Source organism: Schistocerca gregaria, chromosome 4 (genome assembly GCF_023897955.1).
Source record: "Schistocerca gregaria isolate iqSchGreg1 chromosome 4, iqSchGreg1.2, whole genome shotgun sequence".
In the NCBI taxonomy this organism is placed as follows: Eukaryota; Metazoa; Arthropoda; class Insecta; order Orthoptera; family Acrididae; genus Schistocerca; species Schistocerca gregaria.
In genome coordinates, this window is record NC_064923.1 from 478636653 (window position 1) to 478652681 (window position 16029).

Consider the following 16029-nt stretch of genomic DNA (forward strand, 5'->3'; position numbering starts at 1 on the left):
AGTATCTTTAATTTTCCTGTAGGCCGTATCTATCTTATCCCTAGTGAGATAAGCCTCTACATCCTAACATTTGTCCTCTAGCCATCCCTGCTTAGCCATTTTGCACTTCTTGTCGATCTCATTTTTGAGACGTTTGTATTCATTTTTTCCTGCTTCACTTCCTGCATTTTTATATTTTCTCCTTTCATCAATTAAATTCAGTATTTCTTCTGTCACCCAAGGATTTCTACTAGCCATCGTCTTTTTATCTACTTGATCCTCTGCTGCCTTCACCACTTCATCCCTCAAAGCTACCCCCAATTCTTGTCAATTGTTCCTTTGTGCTCTTCCTGAAACTCTCTACAACCTCTGGTTCTTTCAGTTTATCCAGGTCCCATCTCCTTAAATTTCCAACTTTTTGCAGTTTCTTCAGTTTTAACCTACAGTTCATAACCAACAGATTGTGGTCAGTGTCTACATCTGCCCCTGGAAATGTCTTACAATTTAAAACATGGTTCCTAAATCTCTGTCTTACCATTACATAATCTATCTGATACCTTCTAGTATGTCCAGGATTATTCCAAGTATCCAACCTTCTTTTATGATTCTTGAACCAAGTGTTAGCTATGATGAAGTTACGCTCTGTGCAAAATTCTACTAGGCGACATCCTCTTTTATTGCTTACCGCCAATCCATATTCAACTAATATGTTTCCTTCTCTCCCTTTTCCTACTCTCGAATTTCAGTCACCCATGACTATTAAATTTTCGTCTCCCTTCAATATCTGAATAATTTCTTTTATCCCATCATACATTTCATCAATTTCTTCATCATCTGCAGAACTAGTTGGCATATCAACTTTTACCACAGTAGTAGGTGTGGGCTTCGTGTCTATCTTGGCCACAATAATGCGTTCACTATGTTGTTTGTAGTAGCTTACCCGAACTCCTATTTTTTATTCATTATTAAACCTACTCCTGCATTACCCCTATTTGATTTCTTGTTTATAACCCTGTATTCACCTGATCAAAAGTCTTGTTCCTTCTGCCACCGAACTTCGCTAATTCCCACTATATCTAACTTAAACCTATCCATTTCCCTTTTTAAATTTTCTAATCTATATGCCAGATTAAGGGATCTGACATTCCATGCTCCGATCCGTAGAACGCCCGTTTTCTTTCTCCTGATAACGACGTCCTCCTGAGTAGTCCCCGTCAGGAGATCCGAATGGGGGACTATTTGACCTCCGGAATATTTTACCCAAGAGGACGCCATCATACAGTAAAGCTGCATGCCCTCAGGAAAAATTACGGCCGTAGTTTCCCCTTGCTTTCAGCCGTTCGCAGTACCAGCACAGCAAGGCCGTTTTGGTTAGTGTTACAAGACCAGATCAGTCAATCATCCAGACTGTTGCCCCTGCAACTACTGAAAAGGCTGCTGCCCCTCTTCAGGAACCATACGTTTGTCTGGGCTCTCGACAGATGCCCCTCCGTTGTGGATGCACCTACGGTACAGCTATCTGTACGTTGAGGCACGCAAGCCTCCCCACCAACGGCAAGGTCTATGGTTCATGGGGAGGGGGGGTGAATAATTGATTAATAATTCGATAAATCTACCTCAAAAATAGCAACCCCTCACCAAGTAAATGAAATATGACTTGTCAAAATTATTCATGTATGTTGGCAAAATTTTGTCGCCGTACAAAGTTCGTGCCTATTCGTTCATTCATTCATCGTGTTCTATAGGTCATTCAAGAGACAGGCACGAATTCGAGATGTAGTAGGTCTCATGGGGGCCATAATCCTTTCCCAAAGAAGATTTTAGTAGAAACGTTTAAGGAGATACAGGGTTATTCATAAGTACCTCAAGAGTTTAAAAAAACGGCTTCACGAAAACTGCAAGACTTACACAAAAATGACACATATCAGTGGGAAGGGCATCAGTCCAAATTTTTCCACGCGTTTCATTGAAGTCACTAACACAAATTATCAGGGAAGGAGCGACAGATGCCCGCTTAAACATGTTCATTGGACTGTCTGACTGCAGGCGCGAACTAATTCCTTGATATAATACGGAGTGACTACCCTGCCGGCGTGGCCGAGCGGTTCTAGGCGCTACAGTCTGGAACAGCGCGACCTCTCTGAGCACTATGGGACTTAACTTCTGAGGTCATCAGCCCCCTAGAACTTAGAACTACTTAAACCTAACTAACCTAAGGACACGACACAAATCCATGCCAGAGGCAGGATTCGAACCTGCGACCGTAGCGGTCGCGGACTGATTTGTCTATGTGTGCTGACATGCTTGTTCCCATCAGCTACTCCACACAAGCGCGTACTACGCATCGAAATTTGGAGAGATATTCTGTCCACTAATACACTCCTGGAAATGGAAAAAAGAACACATTGACACCGGTGTGTCAGACCCACCATACTTGCTCCGGACACTGCGAGAGGGCTGTACAAGCAATGATCACACGCACGGCACAGTGGACACACCAGGAACCGCGGTGTTGGCCGTCGAATGGCGCCAGCTGCGCAGCATTTGTCCACCGCCGCCGTCAGTGTCAGCCAATTTGCCGTGGCATACGGAGCTCCATCGCAGTCTTTAACACTGGTAGCATGCCGCGACAGCGTGGACGTGAACCGTATGTGCAGTTGACGGACTTTGAGCGAGGACGTATAGTGGGCATGCGGGAGGCCGGGTGGACGTACCGCCGAATTGCTCAACACGTGGGGCGTGAGGTCTCCACTGTACATCGATGTTGTCGCCAGTGGTCGGCGGAAGGTGCACGTGCCCGTCGACCTGGGACCGGACCGCAGCGACGCACGAATGCTCGCCAAGACCGTAGGATCCTACGCAGTGCCGTAGGGGACCGCACCGCCACTTCCCAGCAAATTAGGGACACTGTTGCTCCTGGGGTATCGGCGAGGACCATTCGCAACCGTCTCCATGAAGCTGGGCTACGGTCCCGCACACAGTTAGGCCGTCTTCCGCTCACGCCCCAACATCGTGCAGCCCGCCTCCAGTGGTGTCGCGACAGGCGTGAATGGAGGGACGAATGGAGACGTGTCGTCTTCAGCGATGAGAGTCGCTTCTGCCTTGGTGCCAATGATGGTCGTATGCGTGTTTGGCGCCGTGCAGGTGAGCGCCACAATCAGGACTGCATACGACCGAGGCACACAGGGCCAACACCCGGCATCATGGTGTGGGGAGCGATCTCCTACACTGGCCGCACACCTCTGGTGATCGTCGAGGGGACACTGAATAGTGCACGGTACATCCAGACCGTCATCTAACCCATTGTTCTACCATTCCTAGACCGGCAAGGGAACTTGCTGTTCCAACAGGACAATGCACGTCCGCATGTATCCCGTGCCACCCAACGTGCTCTAGAAGGTGTAAGTCAACTACCCTGGCCAGCAAGATCTCCGGATCTGTCCCCCATTGAGTATGTTTGGGATTGAATGAAGCGTCGTCTCATGCGGTGTGCACGTCCAGCACCAACGCTGGTCCAACTGAGGCGCCAGGTGGAAATGGCATGGCAAGCCGTTACACAGGACTACGATCGTCTGCATGGGAGAATAGCAGCCTGCATTGCTGCGAAAGGTGGATATACACTGTACTAGTGCCGACATTGTGCATGCTCTGTTGCCTGTGTCTATGTGCCTGTGGTTCTGTCAGTGTGATCATGTGATGTATCTGACCCCAGGAATGTGTCAATGAAGTTTCCCCTTCCTGGGACAATGAATTCACGGTGTTCTTATTTCAATTTCCAGGAGTGTATGTGCAATTTTTCCGTATATGTTGTACGAGGGCTATTCAGAAAATATGGTCCGATCAGTCGCCAAAAGGAAACTACGGTGAAAATTAAACATTTGTTATTTCCAATAAATTGCTACACCTTCCAGCTACTTCTCTATATAGTCACGTCTCCGACTTAAATATTTGTCGAAGTATTGTACCAACTTTCCAGTACACACATCATAGAAGGCAGCCACCGGCTCTTTTCGCCACTTCTCTACTCTTGTCGTCTTTATAGCCAATGGTTGATGTGACTATCTGAGAGAGCCAAATCTGGACTGTATGGTGGGTGATCAGATCCTTCCAATCGAAAACACTACAGGGGCGTCCTCATAGTCCCTGCAGTGTGCGGCCTAGAATTGTCATGAAGAAGGAAACGCATGACAGGTACGATGTGTGGGGTTGTATGAAATCAGGAGAAACCTTGCAGCTGATACTCATACTTAGTGCGAGACGTTATTGTTCTAGGCATCTTCACGTGATCACTGTGCACTCAGAACTGAAAAGCGCAACGTGACGCGATCGTCAGACATACTAGAGACACTGCCCGACACATCTGGACAAAACTTCATCGGGTTTTCACTCTCGTTTCCACTTCACAACCTATCGCAGCTTACTTTCCGAATAGCCATCGTACTTAATGCACAGTCATCTTACGAAACCCTGCAGGTGCTTTCAATAATCAGGTACACATCTCGGCTTTGCAGTCAGTTAATTTTGTGTAAGAGCCACAATATTTCTTTGAAGTAACGTGATAGCTTCATTACCAGGAGAAAGAAAACTGGCGCTCTTCGAATCGGAGTGTGGAATGTCAGATCCCTTAATCGGGTAAGCAGGTTACAAAATATAAAAAGGGAAATGGATACGTTAAAGTTAGATATAGTGGGAGTTAGTGAAGTTCGGTGGCAGGTGGGACAAGACTTTTGGTCAGGTGAATACAGGGTTATAAATACAAAATCAAATAGGGGTAATGCAGGAGTAGGTTTAATAATGAATAGGAAAACAGGAGTGCGGGTAAGCTACTACAAACAGCATAGTGAACGCATTATTGCGGCCAAGATAGATACGAAGCCCACACCTACTACTGTGGTAAAAGTTTATATGCCAACTAGCTCTGCAGATGATGAAGAAATTGATGAAATGTATGATGAGATAAAAGAAATTATTCAGATAGTGAAGGGAGACGAAAATTTAATAGTCATGCGTGACTGAAATTCGAGAGCAGGAAAAGGGAGAGAAGGAAATATATTAGTTGAATATGGATTGGGGGTAAGCAATGAAATAGGAAGCCGTCTTGTAGAATTTTGCACAGAGCATAACTTAATCATAGCTAACACTTGGTTCAAGAATCATAAAAGAAAGTTGTATACTTGGAATAATCCTGGACACACTAGAAGGTATCAGATAGATTATGTAATGGTAAGCCAGAGATTTAGGTACCAGGTTTTAAACTGTAAGACATTTCCAGCGGCAGATGTGAACTCTGACCACAATCTGTTGGTTATGAACTGTAGATTGAAAGTGAAGAAACTGTAAAAAGGTGGGAATTTAAGGAGACGGGAAGTGGATAAACTGACGAAACCAGAGGTTGTGCAGAGTTTCACGGAGAGTATAAGGGAATGATTGACAGAAATGAGGGAAGAAGAATGGGTAGCTCTGAGGAAAGACGTAGTGAAGGCAGCAGAGGATCAGATAGGTAAAGAGACGAGGGCCAGCAGAAATCCTTGGGTAACAGAAGAAAAATTTAATTTAATTGATGACAGGAGAAAATATAAATATGCAGTAAATGAAGCAGGCAAAAATGAATACAAACGTCTCAAAAATGAGCTCAGCAGGAAGTGCAAAATGGATGAATAGGGATGTCTAGAGGACAGATGTAAGGATGTAGAGGCTCATCCCACTACGGGTAAGATAGATACTGCCTACAGGAAAATTAAAGACACCTTTGGAGAAAAGAAAGCCACTTGTATGAATATCAAGGGCTCAGGTGGAAACCCAGTTCTAAGCAAAGAAGGGAAAGCAGAAAGGTGGAAGTAGTATATAGAGGACCTATACAAGGGCGATGTACTTCAGGTCAATATTACGGAAATAGAAGAGGGTGTACATAAAAATGAAATGGGACATACGATATTACGTGAAGAGTTTGACAGAGCACTGAAAGACGTAAGTCGAAACAAGGCCCCGAGAGCAGACAACATTCCATTAGAACTACTGACGGCCTTGGGAGAGCCAGTCCTGACAAAATCTCTACCAGCTCGTGAGCAAGATGTATGAGACAGGCGAAATACCCTCAGACTTCGAGAAGAATATAATAATCCCAATCCCAAAGAGAGCAGGTGTTGACAGATGTGAAAATTACCGAATTATCAGTTTAATAAGTCACAGCTACAAAATTCTTTACAGACGCGAATTCTTTACAGACGAATGGAAAAACTGGTAGAAGCCGACCACGGGGAAGATCAGTTTGGATTCCGTAGAAATGTTGGAACACGTGAGGCAATATTGACCTTACGTCTTACTTTAGAAGAAAGATTAAGAAAAGGCAAACCTATGTTTCCAGCATTTGTAGACTTATAGAAAGCTTTCGCAATGTTGACTGGAATACTCTCTTTCAATTTCTAAGGGTGGCAGGGGTAAAATACAGGGAGCGAAAGGCTAATTACAAGTTGTACAGAAAACAGATGGCATTTATAGGAGTCGAGGGGCATGAAAGGGAAGCAGTGGTTGGGAAGGGAGTGAGACAAGGTTGCAGCCTCTCCCCGATGTTATTCATTTTGCATGTTGCGCAAGCAGTAAAGGAAACAAAAGAAAAATTTGGAGTAGGTATTAAAATTCATGGAGAAGAAATAAAAACTTTGAGGTTCGCCGATGATATTGTAATTCTGTCAGAGACAGAAAAGGACTTGGAAGAGCAGTTGAACGGAATGGACAGTGTCTTGAAAGTAGGATATAAGATGAACATCCACAAAAGCAAAACGAGGATAATGGAATGTAGTCGAATTAAGTCTGGTGATGCTGAGGGAATTAGATTAGAAAATGAGACACTTAAAGTAGCAAAGGTGTTTCGCTATTTGGGGAGCAAAATAACTAATAGTGGTCGAGATAGAGAAGATATAAAATGTAGACAGGCAATGGCAAGGAAAGCGTTTCTGAAGAAGAGAAATTTTTTAACATCGAGAATAGATTTAAGTGTCAGGAAATCGATTCTGAAAGTGTTAGTGTGTAGTGTAGCCATGTATGGAAGTGAAACATGGACGATAAATAGTTTGGACAAGAAGAGAATAGAAGCTTTCGAAATGTGGTGGTACTGAGGAATGCTAAAGATTAGATGGGTAGATCACATAACTGATGAGGAGGTATTGAATAGAATTTGGGAGAAGAGGAGTTTTTGGCACAACTTGACCAGAGGATGGGATCGCTTGGTAGGACATATTCTGAGGCATCAAGGGATCACCAATTTAGTATTGAAGATCAACGTGGAGGGTAAAAATCGTAGTGAGAGACCAAGAGATGAATACACTAAGCATTTTCAGAAGGATGCAGGTTGCAGTAATTACTGGGATATGAAGAAGCTTGCACGGGATAGAGTAGCATGGAGAGCTGCATCAAATCAGTGTCAGGACTAAAGACCACAACAACAACAGCAATACCAATACATACTGAGGCAATTGAACAATCCTATCTGGTGGTAAACTAGAAAAATTAAATCGCAAGTAATTCGCTGGCAAAATATCAGAAACAAAAAGCTTTTATATTTTTACATGTATATTTATTTCCACACTTCTTCGCTAACACTGTAAAAATATTGTTGCACAGATACTAAATGTCTTAAAAAAGAGAGGGGGTATATAAAAGTGCATGCTTTGTTTAACACAGAATATTTTTCTCTGTCTCTCCTGAGGCCTACGACACGTGGAAGCGGAACGGATAGGCTACAAAAAATAATCGAACTATGAATGAAATAACTTCTCTACTAACCTAAATCTTCTGTAAATCGCTGGAGGAACGTAAAGGACATAAACAATAACTTATAACCAGTATTTTAACAAAACTTTTAAGAAATCAAGGAGAAAAATCGAACCAGTGAATTAAAAAATTCCGTAAATGTTTGTATTCTAAAACTCTAACCAACTTTATTTTCCAAAATTAAAAGCAAATTATATATTTCTTCAAAAAATAGAAACTTGTAAGAAGCTTACTACATTTCAAGATGCATACATACACCTCTTGTCATACACCCAGAAATGTCCCGTCTGAAGTAGGTAAAATATCAGTAACTTCAACTATATTTTTAGACTGTAAAATATGCAACTGGTATTTAAATTTACAACAAAATGATGCAGCATACCGTTGTTAATAATTACTGATGTGCCACTTTTAAAAGCACTTCAAAATAAATTTTGAGAAAGTAATGTATTCTACATAATTTCAAGACGTTACTGAACTCAAAATAGTTTTAACGTATTTACTTGCCTGACTGGACAACATTCCATCACAAAACAGAAAAAAATTACACATTCTGACAGTGCCAGCCACAAAATCTTTTAGTAAAACTTAGTTTTACGAACTGTGTTGTTTACAAATAGATCCGATCAAAGTAAGTTAAAAAATTTCAGAAACAAAATTAAATACAGACACATGAGCGCGCGCGCTTGCGCGTTAAATCTTTCTAGCTGGTGAGATACTATTGATGTAGGTAGCTAATATTCAAACCTGGGACCAAATCGTTTTTATTTATGTAATTACTTGTTAAACAGACAAAATGCAAACTTCTTTTCGAAAGGGTGCGTGAGTGTTATAAAGATCCCCAATAACACAAACTGAAAATGTTTAAAATCATGCCTGAAAATCTATTTTCGAGTTGTTTTCTATCAATGGTCTTCCCTTAATTGCATAAAGAGCGTCTTGTGCAGCTCTGTACGTAATGGACACAACTTAACTAACATGTGGAGTATATAGTCAAGATTTAATAACTAACGCTAAATCATAAAAACTTGCTCGTATTACTGAGGTATTAAACCGAAAACGTGCGTTCTAGAATTTTTGAAACACATCATTTCAAACGTTTCGCACTGTGAGTCTCGAGGAAATATGAGCAATTAGATTCATATGTACCACGTACTTTGACTTAGTAATGTGCAATTAAATTCTGTTCTAGAGCAATCCATCTTTAAGAAAGAATGTATTTATTTCGTGTAAAAATACTCTAAATTTTGCCCCCATGACCATCTAGTCGCCAACAACTTAAAGGAGTTGCATCTACATCAATGCTTCGCTAGTCTCCTTATGATGTTTGATGATGCGTTCGTGGTGGGACAAAAGCAGTTTCTGTCCTTCCGCTTACAATCCTCCGTCTCTTCTATCGAGCATCTTCTGTTGTTTTTCCTCTCCCTGGTCACTAATTTCTACAAATCTCATTACCAATCCGTGCTATCGTCTAGAGTAGGAGCTATATCATTAACTTCTTGGATAAAGCAATTTCAGGAGTCAAAATTTAGTAATTCAACCGTCGTTTCATTATTTCCTTTTCAGTGCCTTCTAAATCAACGCCTGTCTTTCCAGACGACTTATATAATAGCTGTCCTTACACGTATTTTGACTTTATTCAGCTTTAGCTTGTCGTAGACGATTTGACTTGGAGTGAATGAGCTATGCAGTTCTCTCTGTTTCGCAGCAACTTTCTAATAATGTTATCGAGCCATGGCGATCATTTCCTTACTTCAGTTTATTGTACCACACAAACGTCTTTAATACGTTGCTTAAAGTACTTATGAATTTGTGACAGAAGTCCTCTATATTCTCCGCTGCCGAGAAGTATGTTTGCAGTTGTCTGCTTGGGTAGATTCTAAGCATTTTCTTATTACTTCTCAACCTTTCATTCAAACCTAGTGATCAGTTATGTTATAGTTAAACCCTTGCAGACTCCTATTCTTATCTAGTCATTCACTGAATCGAGAAGCAAATGCAAACCTCTTCTTTTGCTAGTAGAAGAATGGTACAGATTCACCACAGGTGGTTGCACCGACGGTACGGCTATCCGTAGCATTGAAGAGAGCAAACCACCCAACATCAAAAGGGGTTATGGTTCACACGGATAGACTGGTAGGTATCATAGGTAATTGTGAAAGGAAGGAATAAAACTTACTTCGAGAAAAACCATGCTTCTGAACACAAGAAGTTTTGCTTATAGATTTTTAATTTCTCTGTTGCAAAATAATTAGTTTTAAGGAATTAAACCAAGAATATATTACTGTTAAACTTATACATCTGTAAATGCCGTCATATTTAATGAAAAATTTTAATAAGTGAGTTAAGTCGTTCACGTAATTATGACATAACACATTAATTATTGTATTTGTAGCTAACGAAATCACACCGCACACTGCTATTACTGTGATTCAACAAAGTGACGAATCTAATTTGTTTATTCCAAACGTGTTATAGGACTTCGGCTGTAACCACGTTTCATGTTTGATTATGCAATATCATGTGTTAATCACTCTCAAGATATTCGACACAGAACGTTTCTACTTACGTTAGTGATTCCTGTGAATATCAGAATCATCTTCCGTTGATCCAAATGTCAACGTCTATTTGATACGAACGAGTAGTATCAGTCGTGTCTCACTTGTTTGCGCTTTGGATTTAGTTTGATGATGGCAGAGGATACCGCCTTGCACGGTACTCTCATCTGCATTACACTGGACTGTTGCGCTACAGTCGAGAGTGGATTGCTAACGATGTCGGTTAGCAACTAGCTCTGTGGTTTTCGCAATGGTAGTCAGCCTTTCGTCACAACAGAACAAGCAGCAGTATACGCTCCGTGCTGTCACAGAAATGGCAAACTACATATTTCACTGCTTCTAAATGGTAATTAAAGCTAGACACTAATTTGACAGGAGGAGCTGAGGCGTACACAATACAGTGGTGTGACGAGATACAGAATGCTTTACGACCTGTTTACAGTGCCGTAGCCACAGCTCGTAAGTAACCTCACGTGCTAGTCTTAGAACAAAGTCGTCATTCTTGCAGAATACCGATGACGAAATATGTCGGACTTCATGCTAGGTATGTAAGGCTGCTTTAACGTCGAACGTTTCACTAACACATGTCATACGCAATGCCCAATAAATTTTTACATACTGCGTTCCTTCTTCGCTATATCATAATATGAGATCATCCTAGCAATATCCAACAATTACTGTACTTTATTCATATCAAAGCCTTGATTTGGTATAAAGAGTACCAAATTGAAGAGAAACCCCGTCCCACCACGCTTCAACCAACAGGTGTGGGAAGGAGGTGGATCCAACTTTGCACAATTCTCACTCGATGCCCTCCCTGGAGTTCTTTGTACGGTTGAGATCATAAGACGTATTGGTAATTAGACGGTGACAGGACGCAAGTGTCATTTTGGTGTAGCGCCCCAAAAATATTAGTTGTGTGGACCAACGGTCGTTACTTGATTGAGGGGAACGAGGAGTCTGACCAAATGGAAAGCAACGTAGCGAAGAATCGAATACGAAGGAGATGCTCGTCAGCTGGGAATTTAACTGCTGTACTCAGAAACATGTTCAGAAACGAATGGAGCGAGAAGTGGAAGACTTGTATAGACAAATCCTCCCAGATATACATAAAATACATAGTACGCTGAAAGTGCCTCGCAACGACCATTGTGAAATATAAATTCGACTACGGCTTTCAACAACAACATCGCCCTAAAAATCACAATGTTCCATCGGAACACCACAACTGTGGTGTGACCTAGGACGTCGGTCGCATATACTTAGGCTGCCTTAGACACAGAAAGGAATCAGACTTGAAACTGCTTTATTTAAATGTGTAAATTTGCACTCAAACAGCTGAACGACAGAGAAGATGAAACTCCTACATTATTTGATTCTCAAACAGCTGAGTAAAACTGAACGTACTGAGCCTCCTTTCTCTTTAGTTTTTCTTATCATGTCAACACTGGCCCACAATATTCTAGGGCAATGCAATCTGACTGCCCAAAAAAAATTACGACCTGACTTCAAATAATTAATACAAAAGAATGGCACTGAATAAGAAGCAATCCTGACAATAACCTATATATTTCATTGAGCACTTAACTCACAAAAATCTTCATTACGCGAGCTACTGCAATACCGCGAGCGTCAATACTGTCAGCTAAATAAAAGATTCTACCAAAGCCACTAACAACTAATAGGCATGTGGTTAGCAAAGGAAAGATTTTGTTGCAAACCAAATAATGCATTTTTTACCGTAATAATGTGACATCCATTTCAAACACGAATATAAATCGTCATTGACATCCAGTTCAAAGCTATATTATCATGAATAATTTTCAGTCTCCAAGTCGGATAGTTCCAGATCGTTAGCCTACGCTAACACTTCAGACCTCTACCCTCCATCAATGCTAACTTCTCATATTTAACATCCATCACTGCTGGCTGTTTACCCCTAAATGCCCAAGAGTACTTCCGTCACTGCTGGTGAGTAACTTCCAACTGCCCAACACTATTGGCGATTAACTTCCAACGAATCCAGCCAGCTACAGATTCTCTTACAAAGAAAGCGCAGTCAGAGATCCAATGCAAAGCGCTACACAGCGCTGCCAACACATAAGCAGCCCACTTACAGAGTGGCTACTTACGAAACTAGTTAAAACGAAACAAGAATTTCTCGCGAATGTGTTGATACTATTGGCAGTGAAAATAAACCTTTTCAAATTTATTGCGGAATTCTTGTTAAAAATAGGTACAGAAGATAATCGTTGACTTTTACTTTGTGTGTGGGTGGGATGGTGGGTGGGTGGGTGGGTGAATGGGAGGGTGGGTCGGTGGATGGGTGGTTGGATTTTATTATAAAGATTCCTTTCCAAGGCCGTACCGTCCAGAATCCGTACGCCAATCGGGGAAAATACGAGTGAGCATTGAGGCAATACTCACATCGACGCACCAGATTGAAGATTGCGCTTTTATAAAACTCGGTGTCCTGCTGTGTGAAGAAGTCCGTAACTGCCTGCAGCACATCTTCTTCAGGCGACAATCCTCGACCCTTATGCGCCATTGTTGAGGAACCGAAGATGTAATAACCGCATGGGGAGAGATCAGGACATAGAGCTGATGCTCGAGTGTCCCCCACTTAGTTACTTTTATCAGTAGTGGACGAGACTGGCCTCCTAATTCGACTGTCATCTTATTCATAGGCAACTAAACCCAAAATTTATAAAAATTAACCTCACTGTCCTGGAGAGTTTCTTAAGCCATTCCGATACATATCGGTACTGTATTACAAGAAGGATGCTGTGGGCGAACCGATGGGTACAAGTGACACATGGGAGTAGGAACCTCTATAGATAGTTCACCGCTATGAAACGGCAGCAAACGTGTTAATGTCCCCATTTCCTCCCATGTAAAGGTCACCCAAGCAAGAATACCTCTATTGCCCTTACAAAGGAGGATTCAGTGCATTTTTTCAGCTTAATTACTGCAATACAGCACAGGTACCAATTAACTATATTTGCTGACACCTTTAGAATTGTTAAAAATTAAGAAAGGGCTAGGGCCCAATGGATTCCCTGTCAGTTTCTATGCAGAATTAGCGGCTGTATCAGCCCTCTTATACCGCAGATCACTCGTACAAATTGTTTCAAATGGGTAGAAATACAAGTAGAGTATCAGAATTGAACCACAGAGCTACCATTCAGTATCATTTACATCCATCTGTCCTAGAACCTTATAACGTTTTCTGAGCCAAAGGCTAACAAAACAGCTCAGAAGATTACTTGCTCCACGTCAACCTACATGGATTCCGAAAACATCGAAGACGCCAAGAAATTTTTTTCATTGCTCGCCTAACATCCAGAAAGCCATAAACTTCGCAGTCAGGTAGATGCGATACTTCTTGACTTCAAAAGAATATAACTCTATACCACACACGCGTTTCACAATGAAAAATGAAATTTATGACTGAAATAAAAATTTACTGGTAGGGATGGTGCATTATATTGCCTTGGATTACACGATTGATGTATCAGCAACTTCAGCCGTGCCCTAGAGGCTCTTGCTTATCATGTTGCTTGTTAACGACCTGGCTGGAATATCTGTATTAACCTCGGAACCTTTGTAGATGATGCAGTTACCTGTACTGAAGTACTATGAAAACAGCAGCACAAATATTCATTCAGAACTTGATAAGAGTTCGTTATAGCTGGTTACACACATTGCGGCAGATTTAAACTTCATGGATCTCCCTGCTTCTCTGTCCTGTGCTTTCCTCTTCATTCTTTGGTACCCCCTAAGGGTCTATTGAGGTCACCCAGCATTTGGTATCTTCTGCCCTTCCCTCTGTTTCTCGGAATAAAACCTTCAATTGCCTGTACTACATCTACATCTACATCTACATGACTCTTCTGCAATTCACATTTAAGTGCTTGTCAGAGGGTTCATCGAACCACAATCATACTATCTCTCTACTATTCCACTCCCGAACAGCGAGCGGGAAAAACGAACACCTAAACCTTTCTGTTCGAGCTCTGATTTCTCTTATTTTATTTTGATGATCATTCCTACCTATGTAGGTTGGGCTCAACAAAATATTTTCGCATTCGGAAGAGAAAGTTGGTGACTGAAATTTCGTAAAAAGGTCTCGCCGCGACGAAAAACGTCTATGCTGTAATGACTTCCATTCCAACTCGTGTATCATATCTGCCACACTCTCTCCCCTATAACGTGATAATACAAAACGAGCTGCCTTTTTTGCACCCTTTCGATGTCCTCCATCAATCCCACCTGGTAAGGATCCCACACCGCGCAGCAATATTCTAACAGAGGACGAACGAGTGTAGTGTAAGCTGTCTCTTTAGTGGACTTGTTGCATCTTCTAAGTGTCCTTCCAATGAAACGCAACCTTTGGCTCGCCTTCCCGACAATATTATCTATGTGGTCCTTCCAACTGAAGTTGTTCGTAATTTTAACACCCAGGTACTTAGTTGAATTGCCAGCCTTGAGAATTGTACTATTTATCGAGTAATCGAATTCCAACGGATTTCTTTTGGAACTCATGTGGATCATCTCACACTTTTCGTTATTTAGCGTCAACTGCCACCTGACACACCATACAGCAATCTTTTCTAAATCGCTTTGCAACTGATACTGGTCTTCGGATGACCTTACTAGACGGTAAATTACAGCATCATCTGCTTACAGTCTAAGAGAACTGCTCAGATTGTCACCCAGGTCATTTATAGAGATCAGGAACAGTAGAGGTCCCAGGACGCTTCCCTGGGGAACACCTGATATCACTTCAGTTTAACTCGATGATTTGCCGTCTATTACTACGAACTGCGACCTTCCTGACAGGAAATCACGAATCCAGTAGCACAACTGAGACGATACCCCATAGCTCCGCAGCTTGATTAGAAGTCGCTTATGAGGAACGGTGTCAAAAGCTTTCCGGAAATCTAGAAATACGGAATCAACTTGAGATCCCCTGTCGATAGCAGCAGTCTTGTCTCTGATTATGTCCTACCTAGTTTAGCTTCCTCTTCTTCACTGTCAGCAACACTCTCCGATCTTCGCCAACTCATTTCAGGCTCCTCCATTCCTGACTGTACCACTCCAGCTGATCTTCTCCATTCTGCACCACATCTACATGTCACAAGCTGCAGTTCTCCTCTCATCCACCTTCCTCAGTACCTACAAGGCCACGATCCATACCGAACATTTCACTAGTTACTTTCTTAATCCTGTGTTCAAATAACTAGCCATGTATCGTTTATGACTTTGAAATGGCTCTTCTGCTCTTCCACAATGCACATCTTGCTTAATTCAGCTTCTCAAATACTTGAATTCTCTCGCCTTTTCTGTCGTTTTAAGTCGTAACTTCAGCTTGGCTATTCTTTTTTTAAGCCTATAACCATGCCTTTCCTACTCTTATTTACTTTCATACCATATGCTACACATGTTTCATTCAGGTCACTCAGCATTTGAATCAGAGTCTCTTCATTTTCTGCAAGAATCGCCATGTCATCTGAGAACTAATTTACCATTCAATTGACCTGCAGCGTTGAACATATCTCTCAGAGACACTATGCAGTAAAATCCAAATTGTTATATGTAATAAATCCAAATAGCTGCAATAGTAGTATGTAATGATGAAAGTACTTCAAAGACAGAAATCTACTTACATTCAATACAACGCCCGGAGGACATTTTAAATGAACAACCGGACTTAAAACAT